Consider the following 23,380-nt stretch of genomic DNA (forward strand, 5'->3'; position numbering starts at 1 on the left):
ACAGTATGTCATTCAATTTAGGATCTTAGCCTCTGAACTTCAGTGGAACTCTGAAGCATTAGTTGCCGCCTTCTGGCAGGGGCTCTCCGATAAAATTAAGGATGCACTGACTACCCAAGAACTTCCTTCGTCACTAGAAGATTTGATCTCTCTTTGCCATCGTGTAGATATGAGATTTCGTGAAAGAGAGTCTGAGAAAACAACGGCTGTCAAAGCACCTCTTCGTTCTAACCCTCAATTTCGTCCAGCTCCATCCTCTGCGATTCCCATGGAGATAGGACGTTCCAAATTATCTTCAGAGGAGAGGAAACGAAGAGTAAAGAATCTATTGTATCTATTGTGCTGATTCCACGCATATGCTCAGCTCTTGCCCTAAGAGATCGGGAAATGCCAGGCCCTAACTAGTTCTGGAGAGGTGAAGTTAGGGTCCCTGGAGTCCTCTCCATTGTCTATGAAATCTAAAGTCTGCGCTTTCGATGTTACGATTTCCTTTGCTACCAAATCCTTTGAGTCACAGGCATTGATTGATTCCGGAGCAGCAGGAAATTTCATTTCTAAATCACTAGTGAATCAATGGTCCCTACCAGTGATCACTTTAAAAACACCCATTACTGTGACGGCTATAGATGGATCACGCCTCATCAATGGTCTCATCACCCAGAGTACGTCTCCAGTAACCCTTCAGATTGGTGTACTACACCATGAAGAAATTTCGTTTTTAATTCTTCCAGTTACGACAAGTCCGATTGTCTTAGGCCTTCCATGGCTTCAGTGTCACTCTCCCCAGATTGACTGGCGCACCCCTCAAGTTACGTCTTGGGGGTCTGAATGTCACCATCGTTGCCTCTCTCAAGTTATTCCTCTTAAAGTACAGCAATCTTCCATCTCATCTTCCTCCCCGGGACTCCCTCCTCAGTATGCTTCATATGCCGATGTGTTTGATAAAGCTCAGTCTGAACGTCTTCCTCCTCATCGTTCTTGGGATTGTCCGATCGACCTTCTACCTGGCAAGACTCCTCCCAGGGGTCGGGTCTATCCTCTCTCGTTACCTGAAACTCAAGCCACATCTGAGTACATACAGGAGAATCTCCAGCGTGGGTTCATTCGACCTTCCACCTCTCCCGCTGGAGCTGGGTTCTTCTTCGTCAAAAAGAAGGATGGATCATTACGCCCTTGTATAGATTTTCGTGGACTCAACGCCATTACTATCAAGAATCGGTATCCCATTCCGCTGATCACTGAGCTATTTGATCGCATCAAGGGAGCTCGGATATTTACTAAGTTGGATCTTCGTGGTGCCTACAATTTAATTAGAATCCGTTCCGGTGACGAATGGAAGACCGCGTTTAACACCAGAGATGGGCATTACGAATATTTAGTAATGCCCTTCGGGCTGTGTAATGCCCCCGCGGTTTTCCAGGGTTTCATCAATGAGATCTTTCGGGACTTATTATATGTATGTGTCGTTGTCTACCTGGACGACATATTGATCTTCTCACAGGACCTGCCTTCTCATCACCAACAAGTGGCAGAGGTCCTCTCCAGACTACGGAAGAACTCGTTGTTCTGTAAATTGGAGAAATGTTCATTCGAGTTACCCCAGATTCCATTCTTGGGGTATATAGTTTCCGGAGTTGGCCTGAAGATGGATCCAGATAAAGTAAATGCTGTACTACATTGGCCTCAGCCAACTACTCTTCGTGCCATCCAGCGTTTTTTAGGTTTTGCCAATTACTATAGACGCTTCATTCAAGACTTTTCATCCATTGCATCTCCCATTGTGGCCCTAACTCGGAAAGGGGCTAATACTAAGCAATGGTCATCTGAGGCTCTCCAAGCCTTTCAAATCCTCAAAGAGTCCTTCTCGTCTGCTCCCATTCTGCGACAGCCTGATGTGACACTCCCCTTCTTCCTAGAAGTAGATGCCTCTAATGTGGGCTTAGGAGCTATTCTCTCCCAACGCTCGGAGCAACAAAAATTACACCCTTGTGCCTTCTACTCTCGGGGTCTTCTGCCCGCAGAGAAAAATTATACTATCGGGGACAAGGAGTTGCTGGCCATCAAAGCTGCATTAGAGGAATGGAGATACTTGTTGGAAGGAGCTCGCCATCCGGTGACGATCTTCACGGATCATAAGAACTTGTCATATTTGCAATCTGCTCAATGCTTGAACCCTCGTCAAGCAAGATGGTCTCTTTTCTTTTCCCGTTTTGAATTAATTATAACCTTCAAACCAGCCGCTAAGAACAAGAAAGCTGACGCTCTATCTCGAGCTTTTGTGACGTCCTCTGATGTAGAAGAGGTTCCCAACCATGCTATTCTAGACCCCAAATGTATTTCTCTGGCTGCTTCATCCACCAAAATGCTGCCATTTGGGAAGACCCTTGTGCCTCCTACTCTGAGGAGGAAAATCCTTTCGTGGTTCCATGCCTCTCGTTTTTCTGGACACGCCGGTGAACACAAGACCTTTGAGATTCTCTCTCGTAGTTACTGGTGGCCTTCAATGAGGAGAGACGTCAAAGAGTTTGTTGCTTCCTGTGATTTATGTTCTCAGTTCAAATCCTCCCGCAGAACTCCAGCAGGGTTGCTGCGACCACTACCCATTCCGTCCAAGCCTTGGACCCATATTAGTATGGATTTCGTTACTGATTTGCCACCAAGTAAGAATCACAATACTATTTGGGTAGTGGTAGACAGATTTTCGAAGATGGCTCATTTCGTCCCTCTGTCCGGTTTACCTTCCTCGTCTACTCTGGCTGAACATTTCATTAAAGAAATCTTCCGCATCCATGGATGTCCGTCTGAGATTGTGTCGGATAGAGGAGTACAATTCGTTTCCAGATTCTGGCGGGCCCTTTGTAAAACCTTGGGCATACGATTAGCACTCTCATCTTCTTACCATCCGCAATCTAACGGACAAACAGAACGAGTCAATCAAGATCTTGAGACCTTTATTAGGATGTTCTCTTCAGCCAACCAAGACAACTGGGTAGAATTGCTCCCTTGGGCTGAATTCGCCCATAACAACATGTACCATGAGTCATCATCCAAAACTCCATTCTTTGTGGTCTACGGTCACCATCCGTCTTTTCCGGAATTTCCTGCCCTCCCGCCCACCCAAGTTCCTGCTGTGGAGACTGCTTGTCAGACCTTTAAAAATATCTGGTCTCAGGTCAAAACCTGTTTAAAGAAGACATCTAACAAATATAAGTCTTTCGCAGATAAGAAGAGGCGGGCTATTCCACCACTAAAAATTGGAGATCGTGTCTGGTTATCTACCAAAAATATTCGTTTGAAGGTTCCATCTATGAAATTCGCCCCTCGTTTTATTGGTCCATATAGGATCATTCAAGTAATCAATCCAGTGTGTGTTAAACTTCTTCTTCCTAAGAATCTTCGGATTTCCAATGCCTTCCATGTGTCCTTGCTCAAACCTCTCATCATCAACCGTTTCTCGACTCCTCCTTCAGCACCTCAGCCAGTTCAAGTTCATCAGGAGGAAGATTTCGAGATTACTGAGGTATTGGATGCAAAAATTTCACGAGGAGTTCTCCGTTTCCTCGTTCACTGGAAGGGCTTTGGTCCTGAAGAGCGTTCATGGATCAAAGCTGAAGATCTTAATGCTCCAGCTCTTCTGAAGAAGTTTTATTCCAAAAATCCGGACAAGCCCGGTTCCAGGCGTTCTGTGCCCACCTTTAAAAGGGGGGGTACTGTCACTCACCGGACTGTGAGTGCTTCTTCCCGGACATTTAGGAACCGTGGCCGTCCTCCATCCTGAGGGACTGCGCATGCGCAGCCCTTTCCATACCTCCAGTGTATGTTCCTTTAACTAAATTGGCAGATCAGGCAACCTCCCTATATTAAGCACCTGTGGTCAACACCACGTTGCCTGATCTTGGAGTCTCATTCCCCATGAGTCTCTGAAGGTGTTCCTGTGTTTCCTCGTTTATTCAGCCCAGCTGATTCCTGTGGTTTCCAAACCACTTCTACCTCTGTGGTTTCCAAACCACTTCTACTACTGTGGTTCCCATTCCACTTCTACCGTCTACTGTATCATCGTGACTGTGAGCTGATTCCTATCCGCTGCCTCCGTGCACTACAGTCTTCTAATCACTTCAACTCTACCATGTATCATTGGGACTGTTAGTTGATGCCTATCCGCTGCCTCCGTGCACTACAGTCTTTCATTCACATCCACTCACCTGTTCATGATTGTGACTGCCAGCTGATTCCTATCCGCTGCCTCCGTGCACTACAGGCTTCAACCTGCAACTCGTCTGTGTTTCATCATCGTGACTGTTTGGCTGATTCCTATCCGCTGCCTCCGTGCACTACAGTCTTCAACCTGCAACTCGTCTGTGTTTCATCATCGTGACTGCTAGCTGATTCCTATCCGCTGTCTCCGTGCACTACAGTCTTCAACCTGCAACTCGTCTGTGTTTCATCATCGTGACTGCTAGCTGATTCCTATCCGCTGCCTCCGTGCACTACAGTCTTCAACCTGCAACCCGTCTGTGTTTCATCGTGACTGTTTGGCTGATTCCTATCCGCTGCCCCTGTGCGCTTCAGTCTTCAGCCCTTGTCAACTCTCCCGTGTTTCCTTGAGTCTGCTGCCACTATTGCTACCCGCTACTCTCCGTGATCAACTGTTCCAGTTCAACTCTGCTCCGGTGTCCCATCGTTACTGCACCTACTGGTTGCTATTGGCTACCTCCGTGTTCCCGCAGAGACCCGCTGCTGTTACTTCTCAGCGCTACTCATCCATCTACTACTGATCCGCTCTCCACGCCTTCCTGTGTTCCCTGCTGGTCTACCTACTTGTGCGCTGCACCTGCTAGACCACCGCTTCACCCATCCAGGGACTTTGGATCCTGCCGGCCTCCTGCCCTTCAGGTATCTCTGCACTCCTGTCTGACTGCCTTCTCCTGAACCACGGTATGCATACTTCCCATTGACTGTGCTGTGTATTGCATACCTTGCTGGACTGTGTTGGTTCTCCTCTGGAGTGTACTATCCGCTGAGTCTATTGCCATCATTGACTGTGTTATCTCATGCTGGATTACTTCAAGAGACTTTCTACATTGGCAGTGTTGTTCAGTCATTTATACATTTATATTGTGCATATTACTGTGGATCAAAGTCAAGGTGCCCGTGTATATATTGTGTTGCAGTCTCTCCCCGTGCACCTCCTCACATATATATTCAGTGGTACAACTTGCTAGTAGCAGACCACTGACTCCTGTTTACAGTTTCACCCGTTCCAGTATCCTCTCACATAGCAGTGGTACAACTTGCTAACGCAGACCACTGACTCCCCGGATACCTCCACTTGGATTCCATTCCTTCACTCAGACAGCGGTACAACTTGCTATCCGCAGACCGCTGACTCTCATCACCTCCTCGTTTCTGTTGGACATTCCTCCTCACTATAGCAGTGGTACAACTTGCTACCGCAGACCACTGACTACCTTCACGTGTCCTTTGTCCATACAGTTCCTCGTGTATTACTACTTCCATATTGCCAGTGCTGCTAGTCATAGACTTTCCTGAGCATCTCATCATCTGCTATTTCCTGTTCCGTGATCACCCCGCTACCAGAGTACCATATTACCACCTATACTGCTCTGGTAAGCCTACCACCTGGTGATCCCTGGGTAAAGACTCCTAGTGCCCGTGACAGTTTCAATGATTTTTCCTAGCACTGAAACCTGAATTCTGCATAGGACACTTTTCAGCAGGTGTTCATCCTTGTACATACTGCATTCCCATGTGCTGCAGTTACTCTCCTCTTGAAAAACAGTTGTCTTGAAACTGTAGTCTTCAGACAGCCTCCAATTTATCCAACTGCTGCTAGCCAGCTAAAGCTGAAATGGGACAGGCTTACTGTGTTACCTTGGTCCACCGGGGTTTTGCTGGTTGTCAACAACTAGTCATCACTGACTATTACTACTTGTGCTTCTTGGCCAAGCCAACCACTCACTGACTGTGCACTTCACACCAACATGGTAGATAGACAATGCTGACACAGGTTCAACCAGTCTTTAATGTTTTCTGCATACAGGGACTAAAATCTAGTCAATAGCTCTATGACACCCTCTTTGGGGTACTCAGTTTAACAATAGTTACCCCCAGCTGGGTGGCCAGGTGACTGGAATTCAATCAGCATAACCAAGTTCCCAAACTAAAAGGCATGGTACTTGGTCCCTACATTGAAAGGAGTGCCAAACAACCCAGCTTCTGACTGCCCTGAGAACCCAACACAAGCTACTAGACCCACCAGATTGTTTATATCGGGAGTGCAAAGCAGAGAATGCTGCTTCCACCTAGCATGATTCTCTTGGATTGCCCAGTGATGACCTTATCCCTAGTAGGAATTCAATGGAGAGTAATGGAAAGCACAGACATCTCAGTGAATGACCCCACAGATCCTAGTAATCCAGGAGAAACAGAGGCGTTCAGGGAAGCTCACCACTTTGATTTAATACTTAAGGGCCTGAATTGGCAATCTGGCAGTGGCATTTCACAGATGTACAGGTATGTGATGTGACCTGGCTCAAGGAGCTGATTTACACGCTAGTCAAGAATGTAGAAATGAAAAGGCCTAACTGGAGACACGTTAAATGGGTGGTTCCATCTGACTTTCATGGGTAAATATTATTAGTTGCCCACAAAATCCTTCTGTCTGGACACTTTTCTTGGTCCAGAAGGTCTGATGATGTCAGTCCTGTGATGCTGGCCAGAAGTTTGGGTTTCCTAATGCCTGTGTTCTCTTAAAGTCCTTGCCAGTAGTTATGGATGCTTTACAGCTGTGGATATATTAAGTCCGTTGTCTGTTCCTAGTATGTCAGAAAAGGGGAGCATCATCACAATGCTAGATTATGCCAGTCGGTGTCCTGAGGCTGTGGTTTTGCCACATTTACTATATAAAAGGTAGCAGAAGTCTTGTTAGTAGTTTTCAGTAGTGTATGATTCCCCATCCCCAGTGAGATCTCAAAAAATCATGCAAGACAGTTCATGAGTGAAGTGGTGAAATGCTTCTGGGCAAAGTGTGGAGTGAGGCAGCTCTGTCCTGGCCCTTACCACCTACAAACTAATGGATTGTGCAAGAGTTCAATGAAAGTGGATACTTTGGGCACTTTTTACATCAAAGAGGGGGAGACAGGGGATTGGAAACACTATCTTCCATTCCTTTTGTTTGCTTATTGGGAGGTGTTGTAGGAGTCTTACAATTTCTTGCCTTTTCTGTTGCTATGTCTGCAGCATCAGGGGACCCCACAACCTGTTTCAGGAGTTTTGGGAGGCAGTGTTACCTACACATAATACTTCCATGGTGAAGTACATAGTTCAGCTCACAGTCCAGTTAGAGCAATCCATGGAACTAGTGCAGGCAAACCTCCTAGATGCACAGACGAAGCAGAAGATGTGTTGAGAGCACCATGCCCAAGCTAGAGTTTTAGAGGAGGGCATAAAATGTTGACTCTGAAGCCCACTTGTCAGAACAAACTTCAGGTTGCCTGGGGTGGACCGTACATCATCTAAGTGGCACCAACCATGTGGTCTCATTTTATAGAGATAGTAGGTGGAAGAGCACCTCCATATAAACATGCTGAAGGCATGCTATGATAGTGTTGAGACAATAGCAGCGAAAGAACAAGGTGGTTACCCACTACCTGCCCTCCTCATGGGTGTCAAAGGTAAGCATGTTATACTAGATATATGCTGGAGCAAACACTCGGTGCCATTCACAGGGGACAACTGGAAGCCATGCTGCAGTTTTTTGAGGAGCTTTTCAGAAGGAAAACAGGCAGAACTTCCATGGTGTCACATCTTGTAGAAACTGATCATCATCATCACCATTTATTTATATAGCACCACTAATTCCGCAGCGCTGTACAGAGAACTCACTCAAATCAGTCCCTGCCCCATTGGGGATTACAGTCTAAATTCCAAATTCTAAATAACACACACACACACACACACACACACACACACACACACACACACTAAGGTCAATTTGTTAACAACCAATTAACCTACTAGTATGTTTTTGGAGTGTGAGAGGAAACTGAAGCACCCGGAGGAAACCCACACAAACACGAGGAGAACATACAAACTCCTCACAGATAAGGCCATGGTTGGGAATTGAACTCATGGCCCCAGTGCTGTGAGGCAGCAGTGCTAGCCACTAAGCCACCGTGCTGCCCAAACTGATGAGCTTAGGCAGCACTTACTGGGTTCTCACTTGAGGCTTGGGAAATTATATGCTAGGAGGTACAGAGGATGTTGAAGTTAAGTTTAATGCAGGCATGCCACCAGCCATAATAACGGTGTCCCCTTGGCGCATATGTAAAAATCGTGTAGAAGGATTTATTCCAAATGACAATTACATCACATGAAATGACACAAGGTTGCAACTTGTAAACAATAACAAAAGTACAAAATGTGATATAGAGTTACAACTTGTGAATACAGAGGTTGAACTGCATGTACGTATTGCGAGCATAAACAATACAATCACCTAGGCTCAAAACCTCAAACACATATATAAATAGCAAAGTTCTCGCTAGATTGAACACAAAGGTCCCAAAGAGGTAAATGGAGTCCAATAGGTGTTCAGTGATCCAGGTAGTACTTGGAACGCCAGGCTCTGATGAGCAATGGATCAGAAAGTGTCTCGCCTTCAGGAATATTGTATTCAGAGGCAACATGGGTGAAAGATAAAGTTCAGAAAACATGAAAATAGTCTGGTAACCAAACACAAAGTCTTTAGACCTATAGTGTGGATAAACTCCGGTATTCACGTTTGATGTACAGTGTTGCTGCATATACAACATGATAGTCCCATCCAAATAATGCTGATGGTTCGCTGGTGTCAATAGACTTACCCCTATAGGGTTGATATGCTGTGAAACCTCTCGAGATGACTGCCTCTAAACGGTCATGGACAGCCTTTTTCTTTTGTGCAGTCTATTGCCTATCTTCTTTGGCAGTGTCCCCTTTTCAACATTGATGCTCTGCTAGATGAGTAAGCAGGAGCTATGTATATTTTCACTTGAGTAAAGGATTTTAACAGATTCCACCGACCCCGAACGATCAAGAATAGTTGCACTCATCACCCCCATCTTCTTCAGTCATGCATACTTAAAGCTTTTCGACAAGTGAGCGGATGAGCCCAAGTGTGGCCAGCTTTATAATTAACTTTATTTTAAAAATTATTTCTTTATCCTGCAGCCGATTCATTTCTTCTACGGAGCTTTATAAAACGTGTTGTACACATCACTAAAATAGAGGACGCAAATCCTTTACGCAACTGTTGCATATTGTAGATTGCATTTGTTTTATATTGATCATCCTCTTCTTCATGCTACTATTTGCTATTTATAAAGCAGCAGACCTAACCTCTAGTCTAGTTCTACAATTGGGTCATATATTCTCTACCATGTGAGGAATATCATTTAATTACTAAAATAATATTTCACACCCTAAATATAACTTTTATGTGAAATGGACATGTTATAAGGAATTATTCAGAGGGTTTTTCATTAACATTATAGTAGGTCAAACATTAATATCCACTTTACTTTCACCAATAAATCAAATACTTCATTAATTGATGCATTCTACTTTAAGAAATAAAAATCATGGGTAAAAAAAAAAAAACCCTTGGCAATGTACAGCACTATTTTAAACCAACCTTTTCACATGAATTTTCAAATACCATTTAGTGGTCAGTGGTCTCATAAGAACCTACTTTGTTATTATTGTGTATGTGTACATACCTTTTAACCCATAATTACATATATAGAACAACCTGTTAATTTGCTCACATGTGTGCATATATTATTTGAAATAACCCTGACACAGGGTCGCCTTATAAACACTATTAGTAGACTTTTTTATTTTTATAAATATGTATTCTATCATGTTATAACAAAAAGTTGTATTAATAGCATATTCTACCTAATAAAATATATCTTCATGAATCCAAGGTCACATCTATGGATTTCTTTATTGGATTTGTCTAACTTGCATTTTGTTTATACTGACTACAGAAGGCTTATAGCTGGAAACTGTGAGTGATTCCTGGGTAAGTCTTGGATATTCTTATGTTCTTCTTTAACATCCACTAAAAATGTATTGTCTGTGGTTTTGTAAATGTGGTTATATATTCATGTCACTGTTTTGTTTTATACATAGTTGTGTAACCTATTAAAAAGCTTCAGTGTGAACCATAACAGAAAAGAGCTACGTACTAACTGTAACATATTGGTAAGACAATGACATTACCTTGTACCGGAGTAAGCTACGATAATATTCCCTGCATCATTTGTTGGAAAACACTTGAACTTGGATGTTGGCCTTAGATGTTCCTTCCAGAGACAGGGAGACTGTGTATTCCTAGTGTACGTTACATACTGATAGTGCCATGGTGATGTTTTCCCTACAAGGAGAAGGTTTAATGAATGCTGACAGCTGCAGCTTGAACACAACCTGGAAAGTCCTATCACAGCATTCCTAAAAAAGCAGTGAGAATTAATGCTGAAGACATCTTACAGTGACCAGTTCAGAGGAAATGATCATTACTATTAGTTGTTTTGATCTATTTTTTCCACACATAAGTGGATCTCCACTTACATGTTGTGCTAATTACAATCGAGAAGCACTTCTATAAATAAACTTTGATTCGTACATAGTGTCCTGAATGAACTATAAATAAAATTATGTAAACCCATAAATTTTATGAAGAGAACAATTTGCAGTTTGATTGTTAATGATTAATAAATATCAGTACATTAAATGGAGACAACTGCATCATAAGACAAAGCAAAAGAACTGAATACTGTGTTTTAGAAGTACTCAGTGCAGCATAACCAGTAACAAAGATAATCACATGATTTCATGTCCACAGCATCTACTATGTTTTTATACAGCATCAGTACTATGGGGTCCTGAAGATCTGGGGGTTAGTGAAACTGAAAATTGTTCTCTACGTAAATGGGTTTTCACACTTATCATATTTCAATATTGACATCTACTAATGATCTTCATTCAAATCTTACTGTTATTTCTTAAGCCAGCCACACATGGCTCAAACTTGCCCAAGTGCTGAATGTCAGGATAACCCTCCAATATGGAAAGATGACATTTTGGACTAATGCTATGCTCATTTTTAACTTGCACATTACTATTTGTTTGTACTTCACATCCAGGGCCGCAGAGAGGAAGGGGGGGGGGAGCGGGTACTAATTACCCGGGCCCAGGCGTGAGGATTTTTATTTATTTATTTTTTTCAAAACTAAATTTTTCGGGTTGTTTTTATTTTTTTTGCTTTTTTTTTTTGCGGCGGTAGGGCTCAGTTGTTGGTGGGAGGGAGACCTAGATTCTTCACCCACTGCTCAACTTTCCCATGAGGTGAGTAATAACAATCTCTTTTCAAAACAGAACCCCAATATTCCAGGATCCGTCTAAGCAGCAACGAAGCATAAGACACCAGCAGGCAGAAGACATCAGTGATGCTTAACCGCTGAGAGGCAGCATCTAATTTCATAAAGGTACATTGTGGGGAGGGGGGTGGTTGACACCAGTGTTCTGTTTCGCCCAGGTCACTAAAATGTCTAGTTACGGCTCTGCTTGGGATCATCTTCCCAAGCGATTTCCGCCTCTAAAAAATAATTTATCAGTAACTACCTCCTGAAGTGTAACTTCCCTACAATCCCTGGGTCTGTTAAAGAGATGCTGGATTAACCTTTCTCCCCAAAGAAATTAGAAGACATTATCTCTTCCACATCCATGGGTTTACCATTAGTTATTATAAAAACCTTGGGCGAATGTTAAATCCTCTTCTCTTAGGAGCTCTCAACGAAATCTCTAAAGACTCCAACTTCTCTTGGCAGTCGCTTGAAGCCTATATCACTATTCTTCCCAAAGAAGGTAAGGACCGTCCCAGAGCTCCAGCTACAGACTAATCTCTTTTTGAATGTAGACCTGAAACTTTTTGTAAAAATGGTGGCTAATTGCTTGAAATTCTTGTTACCGGATATGATCCATAGCAACTAGGTCGGTTTTATCCCAGTAAGGGAAGCTCGAGACAACGCCACTAAGATCATAAATTTAATGTACTCGGTCCAGGGTAAGCAAATCCCTTCTGTTGACTGATGCAGAAAAGGCCTTTGACATGGTAGATTGGCATTTCCTTTTTGGGGTGCTGGAGCACATGTGTTTGGCAGTGGTAGTCACTACTGCAACTACAGTAAATCTGACAGCAGTTTGAGCGATAGGAGAAGTGTGATTTTCAGGTGTCCGACCTGGAGGGGAGAACGACTGCTTGAAATGACTGTTGCAAACAATTCCGCCGAATGAACATCCCGGCCCCTGCACTTCATGTCAAGTTAAAGAGCGACCTAGACATTCTTGCTATTAAGGTGGTCAGTTAAGGAAGCGCCGCCTCTACAATGTTTAGTCTACATTGAAGTGCCGCCTCTACAATGTTTAGTCTACATTGTAGAGGCGGCGGTTCCTTAACTGACCACCTTAATAGCGAGAATGTCTAGGTCGCACTTTAACCTGACATGATTTGCAGGTGCCGGGATGTTCATTCGGCGGAATTGTTTGTAACAGTCATTTCAAGCAGTCGTTCTCCCCTCCAGGTCGGACACCTGAAAAACGCACTTCTCCTATCGCTCAAACTGCTGTCGTATTTACTGGTAATTGGTACCCAACCTGTGTTTGGGCCCTTCCTATTTACACAGAATTCTTTCCCTTTATAAGAATCCCACAGTTCAAATTAAGGTTAATGTGCCAAGTCTTAGGATCGGGATTTGGGAAAGTCTAACTCTGACTAACATTGGACTAAAATATTCCAATATACTATGGATAGTTCCACTAGTTTTTCTGTGGTGGAGACACAGTTTAAGGGTCTCTCTTGCTGGTATAGGTGTCCATCTCAACTGTGTAAAATGCATCCGAGTGTCTTGGGCTCCTGCAGGACTTGCCGTTCGGGTCCCCTCTACATATTTGGTAGGCCTGAACTTTTAGAACTCCCTTTTGGCGTAAGGTTCAAGACTATGCACATGTTAATAATGGGATGCCCAGTAGCAGTGGGCCCAGATTTCTGGCTGCTAAATCTCTCAAATGTTTCAATCTCCCATTATAAGAAATTGTTTCTGAGACATTTGAATAATGCTGCGATGGCAGTGATCCCAATACACTGGAAATCTCCTGCTCCTCCGAGTATAAAGGAGTGGTTTAGATGGATTGATCTCTGTACACTAATGGATGATTTCACCATGTCTAGCCAAGACAAATTCTCAGAATATACAGCATTATGGCTCTGATGACTTGAATTTAAGGACCATCTTGTAGCTCCTTTCTGGATCTCGACTGACAAATCTCAGTCCCATTCCGGTACCCGGATCACAGTTTTTAGTAAGTGGGTGAGTTCTGTCAAGCTGCTTATGTTCTCTTATTTATGCGTGACTTATTGAGCTGCTCTGAGTACTTCCCTTCCCCTCCTCGTCCCCTATTTTTCTGTCCCTTTCCTCCTCACCTTGATATTTGTATACTATGCTACATCTGTTGCATTTATTCCTCAATAAAATGAGATTATACAAAAAAAAATTCCTATACTCAAAGCAGAACTGCCTAATTATGTGTCAGCAGTTTATCATTTTAAAGCTAATTTTGCGGTTACTAAAGGAATGTGGAGATACCGGAGTGACATACCCGGACATTAACAATTGGTTAGTTCAAACCGTAGGAGTAATAATACATGTTTAGTTAATGGATTGTTCACTTGTAACAATAAGTAAGTAATACAATGTTCTCAGGGCCGCTGTAAGTTTTCTCTGCGCCCTAGGCAAAGCTTCAACCTACTGCCCCTCCAACCACCAATTCACACTTCTTAGCCCCCCATGCACTTGACAGTTGTAAAACAAAAATAGTACATCTTACCTTTTCCTGGCTGGCTGGCAAGGATGCAGTCCAGATTCACTAATGTCCAGACATACTGATGTCTGACACAGAATGCTGTCCAGGCTTCACTGCTACCCAGGAGAAAACGCAGGATTTCTAGAGGGCAGGCTCCAAATGTTAGATTTTCGAACAAAGCAAAAAAGTTGACATCACTCAGCGGTTACATACTGATATGTCCCTCACTGCCCACCAGCGTTTCACACAGATGCCACCCGTACCCATAAGCTTTTGTCACACATACCACATCCAGGTGAATATAGGACTCTAGTACTAACCCAGATTGATGCTGGCAGCCCCAGAGGTGCAGAGTCTAACAAGCTCCCCGGTATTTTCCAATAGCAGCCACAAGTCAGGATGGACTATGCTGCAGGGAACTCACAGGTCACGGTCCACTTGGCTGCCTTAGGATGTAGTACTGCGGACAGAAGAGAACAGCACAACCACAAGCTTACACAGGAGCACTGTGGAGCGGTCAGAAGAGCCGAACTACGTAGGAGCCGAGGATTAGCCCAAACGGTACACGTGCGAGCAAAAGCAGGACACATGCAGTAGGTAAAAGCGGAATCAAGGGAAATCCCGGTTCGGTACATGGTGTAATCAACCAGGAGAATAGTCAGCACAGGCAGTGGTTCGGTACACAGGAATCAAGCAGGAGAATACCCAGAGAAGAGAGATTGGAGCAAGCACAGGGAAAAAAGTCCAGGAGTCAGATGCTCAGCAACAATGTTGTGCTGATGCTGTATTAGTGTCAGAGCGCTGTTTACATACTAAGGCAGTTTTGAAAAACCCACCCCGGCCAGCCATCACGTTTCCAGGCAGCCGCACGAGCTAGACGGCGACGGAACCAGGACAGGAAAGATCATATCACTGCCTTGCACACTAGCTTTTCTTTCATATGTACTCCTGCCATAGACACCCTATCCAGCTGTTTCACACATGTCCCCCTGTCCACTAGCTTTTCTCTCAAATGACCCCCCTGCCAAAGTTTTTTTTCTCACATGGCCTCCTGCCCTCAAGATTTAAATAAATAAACAGCTTAATGCTGCATGTATCATTTATATTACCTTTGCTTATATGCTAATGTATAGTGCAGATGTAAACTTAACTATACTATAATAGATAGCAACAGGGGAGAGCCAAAAGTGTGCATAAACTAATAAAATAAATGGTTGCTCAAACTTGAAGTTCCTTTAAATTTACAGTATGCAATTTGTGGAGATTTCGGAAAATAAACCTCCCCTATCTCCATTTTCTCCAGCCAACTCTAGCCCTTTCTCATACCATTTTTTCCAGCCACCACTCCACATTTTCTGTAGCCCCCCTATTTTTTCCAGCCCCCTCTCTCCACATTTCCTGTAGCACCATCTTCCCCCATTTCCTCTACCCCCCCCCACTCCCTCCGTTTTCTGTGTATTAATGTAATTGCCTTCTCTACTTCTTTTCTTGACTCTTCTTTGTCCTTTCTGGAGCCTCTCGGCTCCTCTCCACTGACAGCATCATGATGTCACAACGCTGCCAGGATTCAGTAGCCGGAGGTATGCAGAGCCTTTATTTAACCTAAGTACTGCATCAAATAACGGGTGGGCAATCACACCGCCTTGGCTGCCTAACTAACAATGTCTCATTCAGAAACATTGTTGGTATGGGTACCCAGATGTGGATAAAGGCCTTAAGGACTTCCTGCTGGAGGGTATTTATTTTATTTTATATAACAATTAATTTTTATTTTAAGTGTGATTACTTTATTTAGAAGACCGGAACAGCAATGGGTACCAGGTTTGCCCCAAGCTATGCCAATTTAGTCATGATATATTGGGAATACCGTCATCTATATGACAAGCTTGGGACAAACCTAGTATCCTGGAAATGTTATATAGATGATGTAATTTTTTTGGGGGGAGAGACAGAACTTCATTAGATCTGTTCTGTTCAAGTTTGAATGACAACAAATGATATTTCAGGTTTATTTTTTACATCAGTCAAACATCAGTACATTTTTTAGATTTAGGGATATATATTAAGGAGATGAAAATTCAGACTAAATGTTACCATAAACCCACTGACACTAACATACATTTTATGTGATGGTCAACATCACAAACATTGGCTAAGAGGAATTCCTTTCGGACAATTTCTCTGTTTGAGAAAAAATTGTACTGATGATTCTGTACTATTAGAACAAATGGAAACCATGCATAATGATTTTCCATTAAACAAAAAGCCTTTATTATAGAGATAAAAAAATGTACTATCTCCCCAAAAAAGTGACAGTGATAAGGAAAAAGAAACATTTTGATTCTGCATTAATTACAGAGTTCAGTAGCTATCATAAACAGATAGAAAGAATTGTGACTAAATATTAGCAGATCTTAAATAAAGGTCAGCACCTATCACAATTGCTTGCCTCCAAACCTCTTTTTATTTACAGACGTTCAACCAATCTAAAGGATAAACTGATCAGGGGTGCTTTGGTTGAGAATTCCATTACAGGAAGAATCACATCTAAAGGATTTCATAGATGTGGTACCTGTTCAACATGTAAAATCATAAAAAAAACAATAAAAATAAAATTCAAGAGGTCAGTCCATAACCAGCTGTACAAAATGAATCACTTTATTTCTTGTAATTCCACTAATGTTATCTATCTGCTCGAATGCAAGTGTGGCATGTTTTATGTAGGCAGGACCACTCAGCCCCTGACAAAATGAATTTATGAAGAACCAAAGAATATTAAAATAGGATATGAATTACATTCCATTTCAGCCCATTTTTAAAGTAAGCACAACTGCTCAGAGAGGGATTTAAACAACTTCATTAGTATAAATACAATTTGTAAAAATTGTAAATATAGAGATATAGATAACCTTCAAACTAGAAAAGAAATGTCTTGGATCTTTAAATTAGACTGTTTAATACCTTAAGGTCTAAGCAAAGATTTTGAGTTGAAATGTTTTCTAGAATAATAATGGATTATATTGATTTTGATGTTGATATTATTAATACCATAATTTCTTCTGTTTCTGTCTGTTTTTATTGCATACTAAAAAATAAGAAGATGATAAGTTGTGAAACCACTACCTCCTAATAACTCTAGGGGCTAGATTTACTACACTGCAGGTTTGAAAAGGTGGACATGTTGCCTATAGCAACCAGATTCTAATTATCATTTATTTAGTACATTCTACAAAATGACAGCTAGAATCTGATTGGTTGCTATAGGCAACAGCTCCACTTTCACAAAACCGCAGTTTAGTAAATATACCCCTGGATGTTAAACACAGATATATGTACAAATGTATTGATTAGTTCATATGTTGAGAACCATGGATTATATTGTTAAACTGTGTTTTATTACTTAATAAATATGTAACACTTAACAGAACAAAAAGTCTGTTATGTATTTGTATATTTATTAAGCAGTTCCAATTGGGAAGGAATAACAATGATCTTTAATTTCACTCCTTTGAAATTTTAACATATATCCCCATCCACAGTGAGCCGGATTACCAATTAGAATGTATAAACTAAAACAAGGCTTGGAAGCCATCTATGAGACCTAAAGTGAGGCTTGGAATTCAAAATTGCTAGTAACTATGGTGATTGGAAGTGAAACTGAGGCTTGACCTCTTATCAGAATGAGTCTTGGCATACAAACATGAGGATTATACACCTTTAAAAATATATTTTAAGACAGACTTGTCTTTTATTCTAGTCGAATGAATGATCACTGTTGTTTATTATGACTAGAATGTAAGTGTTGTTTGGAGTAATTTGATTTCGTTTTACCTTGATATAATTCCATACTTGCCTACTCTCCGGGAATTTCCGAGAGGCTCCTGAATTTGGACGAGTAGGCAAACATCCCAGACCCTGTAAAATGCAGAAATTCACAGGATTGAATAGCGGGGGGCAGGGGCATAATTGCACCATTAAGCTCCGCCACCCGCCATTCAATACCTTGAATTTCTGTATTTTATGGTAGTGGCGGGGCTATAGTGACGCAATGATGTTGTCATGCCCCCTCCTACCCTCTGTCACATGATCTGTACTCCGATCTCCCAGAGTACAGATTTAAAAAGTAGGCAAGTATGTGTAATTCATGTAATTATCCGGAATATATGCCTAAAATATGATATCATCTAAATCTAAATTCTGTATGCTCTGTGAATAGTATATGTCAATAATGTAGGAAATTATATTTTATAAGGTAAATTGTGAATAATTGGAACTGTTGTTCAGCTGACAGTTTTAGACCATGTGAAATATGCATTGGACTATAAATATGTGCCTGAGCACACTGATCTTACACCTACCTTGATAAAGGCCTCTTTTCTGGGTCAAAATGAGTCGGAGGGTAGAAGCTTAATGTGACAGAGATACCTACCTGGAATTACCATCCTGTTGCTGTAGTATATCCTAGGAAAATATTAACATCTTTAATACATAAATACCTCCTTCATTGATCCGGTAGGAGTACCTGTACCCCTTGTCGAAGTTGTATAATTGGATGAACGAAAGTATATTGGTTAATATTGTTTTATTGTGCCATTGCACTCATATGCCACGCTACACGTGGCATACTGCGATCGCATGGTAAAATACGCACGCACACACTCGCACTACAACATTTAGTTATTTATATATTTCATATTTATAATGATTTCAATCCACAGTGATTTATGAGCAGATAGTATTTAGTTTATTATTAGTTTGTAAGAGGGGATATCATGGGAGTTGGTACTTGTGACAGGATGGACCACCTATGCCACCCTGTCTGTTGTTGCTGGGAACCCGCTGGGATTACTTTGCCACTGTTCCCTTTCTTTATCCAAATTGCGCCCGCTAACCATGGTAGGAGGGGCTTAAGCTGCTGCTACCACTGGACTCCTTAATGGCATTCAGAACCACATTCCTTCTGGGTAACTGTCGCTGCTAGTGTACCCCCTTGCTGGTGCACCTGGGCTGGTACCCCTGACCTCTTCCTATAGATCAGGGTTTTTGTGGATGGATCCCCCCTGACCTATCGCACTGGCCAGAGCTGCTGGGTAACGGGCAGAGCGGTGGTACTGGAAAGCTGGGTCCAAACCTCAGAACAGCCGGAAACAGATTAGAATTGGGTCTAATCAGGTCACAGGAAATTACAGCAGGGGAAAAGTTGTTAAGCAGGTCTTAATGCAAGTGATGTTTATTTAGCTCAAGTGTCCTCACAAGGACAGTTCACACTGGTTGAAGGTACCAGTGATGAGAAAGGCAGATGGAACAATAATGATACATTTTAGTACAAACCAGTGCTGTTTTATACAGTTTTGGACACAGCCTTTCAGGGGTTAAGCTAGCCCCCTGAACTCTTGGCTGGCACCATGAAGTCCGAGTTATTTTTAGTATCAGGATGTAGTAAGTTTCCCCAAACATGGATTTAAATGCAATTTATACTTAACAAAATTTATACTTAACTGTGATATCCTACATCACGTGCTGTGTACAATGTTCAGACAGGTTCTAACACTCTGGACAAAAGTCCACTCAGGAACACCAGTAACGACCACCTGTGGTGCATTTAGACTAAAAATGACATGTTGATTACACACATGAATAGACCTAATTAGTCTTAATAAGGACTTCCTCAATAAATGCTTATTGCATTAGACATATAATTCAGAAATTAATGCCTTTTCTATACAAAGTGCAACACGATACAACAAAATCAGTACATTTTCAATTATATAAATAAGCACCCTATGCTATTTCCTTTAAATAAATTTATACAATAAGTTATTTATAAGTGATCCAGCCACAGTACTAAACTAGTTAACTTGTTAATTGCAACTTGCTGGATAGACCCCTCCCCTCTGCAACCCCTTGTAGCTCCTCAGTGTAATTTTTAAAGCCCCAAGGAAGGGGAGTCGAATAACCAAGACCATGCAGCAGAAGTGCAGAAGGGAGGGAAAGCAGTGTCCCTCAGATGGAATTAGAGAAATGGATTTATCGTAAGTATTAAAATCCTATTTTCTCTTTCATCCAATCTGAGGGACACTGCTACCATGAGGACATACAAAAGCAGCCCTCTTAAGGGAGTGACTGATCTGACAACCAAGCACATAGAGCACTAAGACCGAAGCTGGCGTCTGGAGACACAAAAAGTTTGAATTGGTAAAATTTGGTAAATGTATGTGTAAAGAAACGGGCATGGTGTATGGAACCAGTGTTACAACCCCTTATTCTAATCCATACCCCGACTGCACGTGTTGTTATCAGGAAGTATCAGATATAGAACTGTAACATCTCCTTGGAAAAGTACTTCAGGGGTTAAATTCCACCTCCACAGGTAACACTAAGGAGTAGAGTGAATTAAGCTTCCATTGTTATTTCTGTTTGCTCCCTATTGTCCACTAGTGAGCTCTACAGACACCCAGGAGCTGGACACAGCAGGGGTCACCTGAGGAAGGACACCTGGGGAGGTAGGGGAGGGGGCTGGATAGTGTGAGAAGCCCACCAATCAAGACCTTTTGCAACTCCCTTGGACAGACAGTTCCCAATGTGGGATTATGAGGTGATAAAAGAGGCTACCCTGGAAGCTGTACACGGGTGTGACTGACTTTGGCCAAAAGTTGATGCTCTGCCAGAGATGTGCGGTGGAACATATCTTACTGGAATTATTTGAACTGATTTCCTCACTTGTTGGACCTGCTATTGTTAAAGGGGCCGTGCTGTACATATCTCACTGCATTTATTTGAACTGATTTCCTCACTTGTTGGATCTGTTATCGTTAAGGGGGCCGTGCTGTATTTAATCCTGTTCTGCAGAATAAATCATCCTTCTATTTTTCCTTTTATACCGTGTCTGAGTGATTTGGGAACCTATATCTTCACAGTATGGACGGAGGACCAGGTTAGCACTGATATAAGCCTGCTTAATTGTAGAACTAAGCCATATGGCAATTGATTGCTTGGAAGCAGGCTAATCCTGTTTATGAAGATCGACAAAAACAAAAAGGGAGTCTGAATGGCGAATACATATAGTCCTCTCAGGGCCTGATTAAGGGTTCTGGCCGCCCTAGGCTAATACGGCCGCAGCGCCCCACCCCCCCCCCCCTCCTCCTCCGAATATATAGGTGTATAGGAACACTCCTGAATATGAATGTTCAGGTGTATTCTCCAGCAGTCCCCCCCTCCCTATAGATATGCAGGGTAGTTCCCCCCCCTCCCTATAGATATGCAGTGTAGTTCCCCCCCTCCCTATAGATATGCAGGGTAGTTCCCCCCCCTTCCTATAGATATGCAGGGCAGTTCCCCCTCCCTATAGATATGCAGGGCAGTTCTCCCCCTCCCTATAGATATGCAGGGCAGTTCCCCCCCTCCCTATAGATATGCAGGGCAGTTCCCCCCCTCCCTATAGATATGCAGAGCAGTTCCCCCCCTCCCTATAGATATGCAGGGCAGTCCCCCCCTCCCTATAGATATGCAGGGCAGTTCCCCCCTCCCTATAGATATGCAGGGCAGTTCCCCCCCCCTCCCTATAGATATGCAGAGCAGTTCCCCACCCCCTCCCTATAGATATGCAGGGCAGTCCCCCCCCTCCCTATAGATATGCAGAGCAGTTCCCGCCCCCCTGCCTATAGATGTGCAGGGCAGTTCCCCCCCCCCCTCCCTATAGATATGCAGGGCAGTTCCCCCCTTCCTATAGATATGCAGGGCAGTTCCCCCCCCCTCCTTATAGATATGCAGGGCAGTTCCCCCCCTCCCTATAGATATGCAGGGCAGTTCCCCCCCCTTCCTATAGATATGCAGGGCAGTTCCCCCCCTCCCTATAGATATGCAGGGCAGTTCCCCCCCTCCCTATAGATATGCAGCGCAGTCCCCCCCTCCCTATAGATATGCAGGGCAGTCCCCCCCTCCCTTTAGATATGCAGGGCAGTTCCCCCCCCCTCCCTATAGATATGCAGGGCAGTTCCCCCCTCCCTATAGATATGCAGGGCAGTTCCCCCCCTCCCTATAGATATGCAGGGCAGTTCCCCCCCTTCCTATATATATGCAGGGCAGTTCCCCCCCTTCCTATAGATATGCAGGGCAGTTCCCCCCCACTCCCTATAGATATGCAGGGCAGTTCCCCCCTCCCTATAGATATGCAGGGCAGTTCCCCTCCCCCTCCTTATAGATATGCAGGGCAGTTCCCCCCCCTCCTTATAGATATGCAGGGCAGTACCCCCTCCCCCTCCCTATAGATATGCAGGGCAGTTCCCCCCCCTCCCTATAGATATGCAGGGCAGTTCCCCCCCTCCCTATAGATATGCAGGGCAGTTCCCCCCCCTCCTATAGATATGCAGGGCAGTTCCCTCCCCCCTCTCTATAGATATGCAGGGCAGTTCCCCCCTCCCTATAGATATGCAGGGCAGTTCCCCCCTCCTTATAGATATGCAGGGCAGTTCCCCCTTCCCTCCCTATAGATATGCAGGGCAGTTCCCCCCCCTCCCTATAGATATGCAGGGCAGTTCCCCCCCTCCCTATAGATATGCAGGGCAGTTCCCCCCCTCCCTATAGATATGCAGGGCAGTTCCCCCCCCCTCCATATAGATATGCAGGGCAGTTCCCCCCTCCCTATAGATATGCAGGGCAGTTGCCCCCCTCCCTATAGATATGCAGGGCAGTTCCCCCCCTTCCTATATATATGCAGGGCAGTTCCCCCCCTTCCTATAGATATGCAGGGCAGTTCCCCCCCACTCCCTATAGATATGCAGGGCAGTTCCCCCCTCCCTATAGATATGCAGGGCAGTTCCCCCCCCCTCCTTATAGATATGCAGGGCAGTTCCCCCCCCCCTCCTTATAGATATGCAGGGCAGTACCCCCTCCCCCTCCCTATAGATATGCAGGGCAGTTCCCCCCCCTCCCTATAGATATGCAGGGCAGTTCCCCCCCCTCCCTATAGATATGCAGGGCAGTTCCCCCCCCCCTCCTATAGATATGCAGGGCAGTTCCCTCCCCCCTCCCTATAGATATGCAGGGCAGTTCCCCCCTCCCTATAGATATGCAGGGCAGTTCCCCCCTCCTTATAGATATGCAGAGCAGTTCCCCCTTCCCTCCCTATAGATATGCAGGGCAATTCCCCCCCCTCCCTATAGATATGCAGGGCAGTTCCCCCCCTCCCTATAGATATGCAGGGCAGTTCCCCCCCTCCCTATAGATATGCAGGGCAGTTCCCCCCCCCCTCCATATAGATATGCAGGGCAGTTCCCCCCTCCCTATAGATATGCAGGGCAGTTCCCCCCCCCTCCCTATAGATATGCAGGGCAGTTTCCCCCTTCACTTACCTGTAGTTGTGCCAGCGTCGCTCCTCTCCTCAGATCAGCAGATAGGAAGTGAAGACGTCCTGCTTCCTGTCTGCTGCATAGCAACAGGCAGCCTGGTGATTGGC

The 23,380-nt window shown here is 43.8% G+C and overlaps 1 protein-coding gene across 1 annotated transcript in view; it reads right to left on the reverse strand.

Annotated features, from left to right (window-relative positions):
- LOC142141463 (protein-lysine methyltransferase METTL21E-like) overlaps nt 1-10,501 on the reverse strand; it is a 37,122-nt gene extending 26,621 nt beyond the window's left edge. Inside the window, exon 1 of the mRNA XM_075199973.1 lies at nt 10,288-10,501. The gene's annotated coding sequence lies outside the window, so the exon portion shown is untranslated. The remainder of the gene's footprint in view (nt 1-10,287) is intronic.
- Nucleotides 10,502-23,380: the final 12,879 nt, after the last annotated feature.

Source organism: Mixophyes fleayi, chromosome 2 (genome assembly GCF_038048845.1).
Source record: "Mixophyes fleayi isolate aMixFle1 chromosome 2, aMixFle1.hap1, whole genome shotgun sequence".
Taxonomy (NCBI): domain Eukaryota; kingdom Metazoa; phylum Chordata; class Amphibia; order Anura; family Limnodynastidae; genus Mixophyes; species Mixophyes fleayi.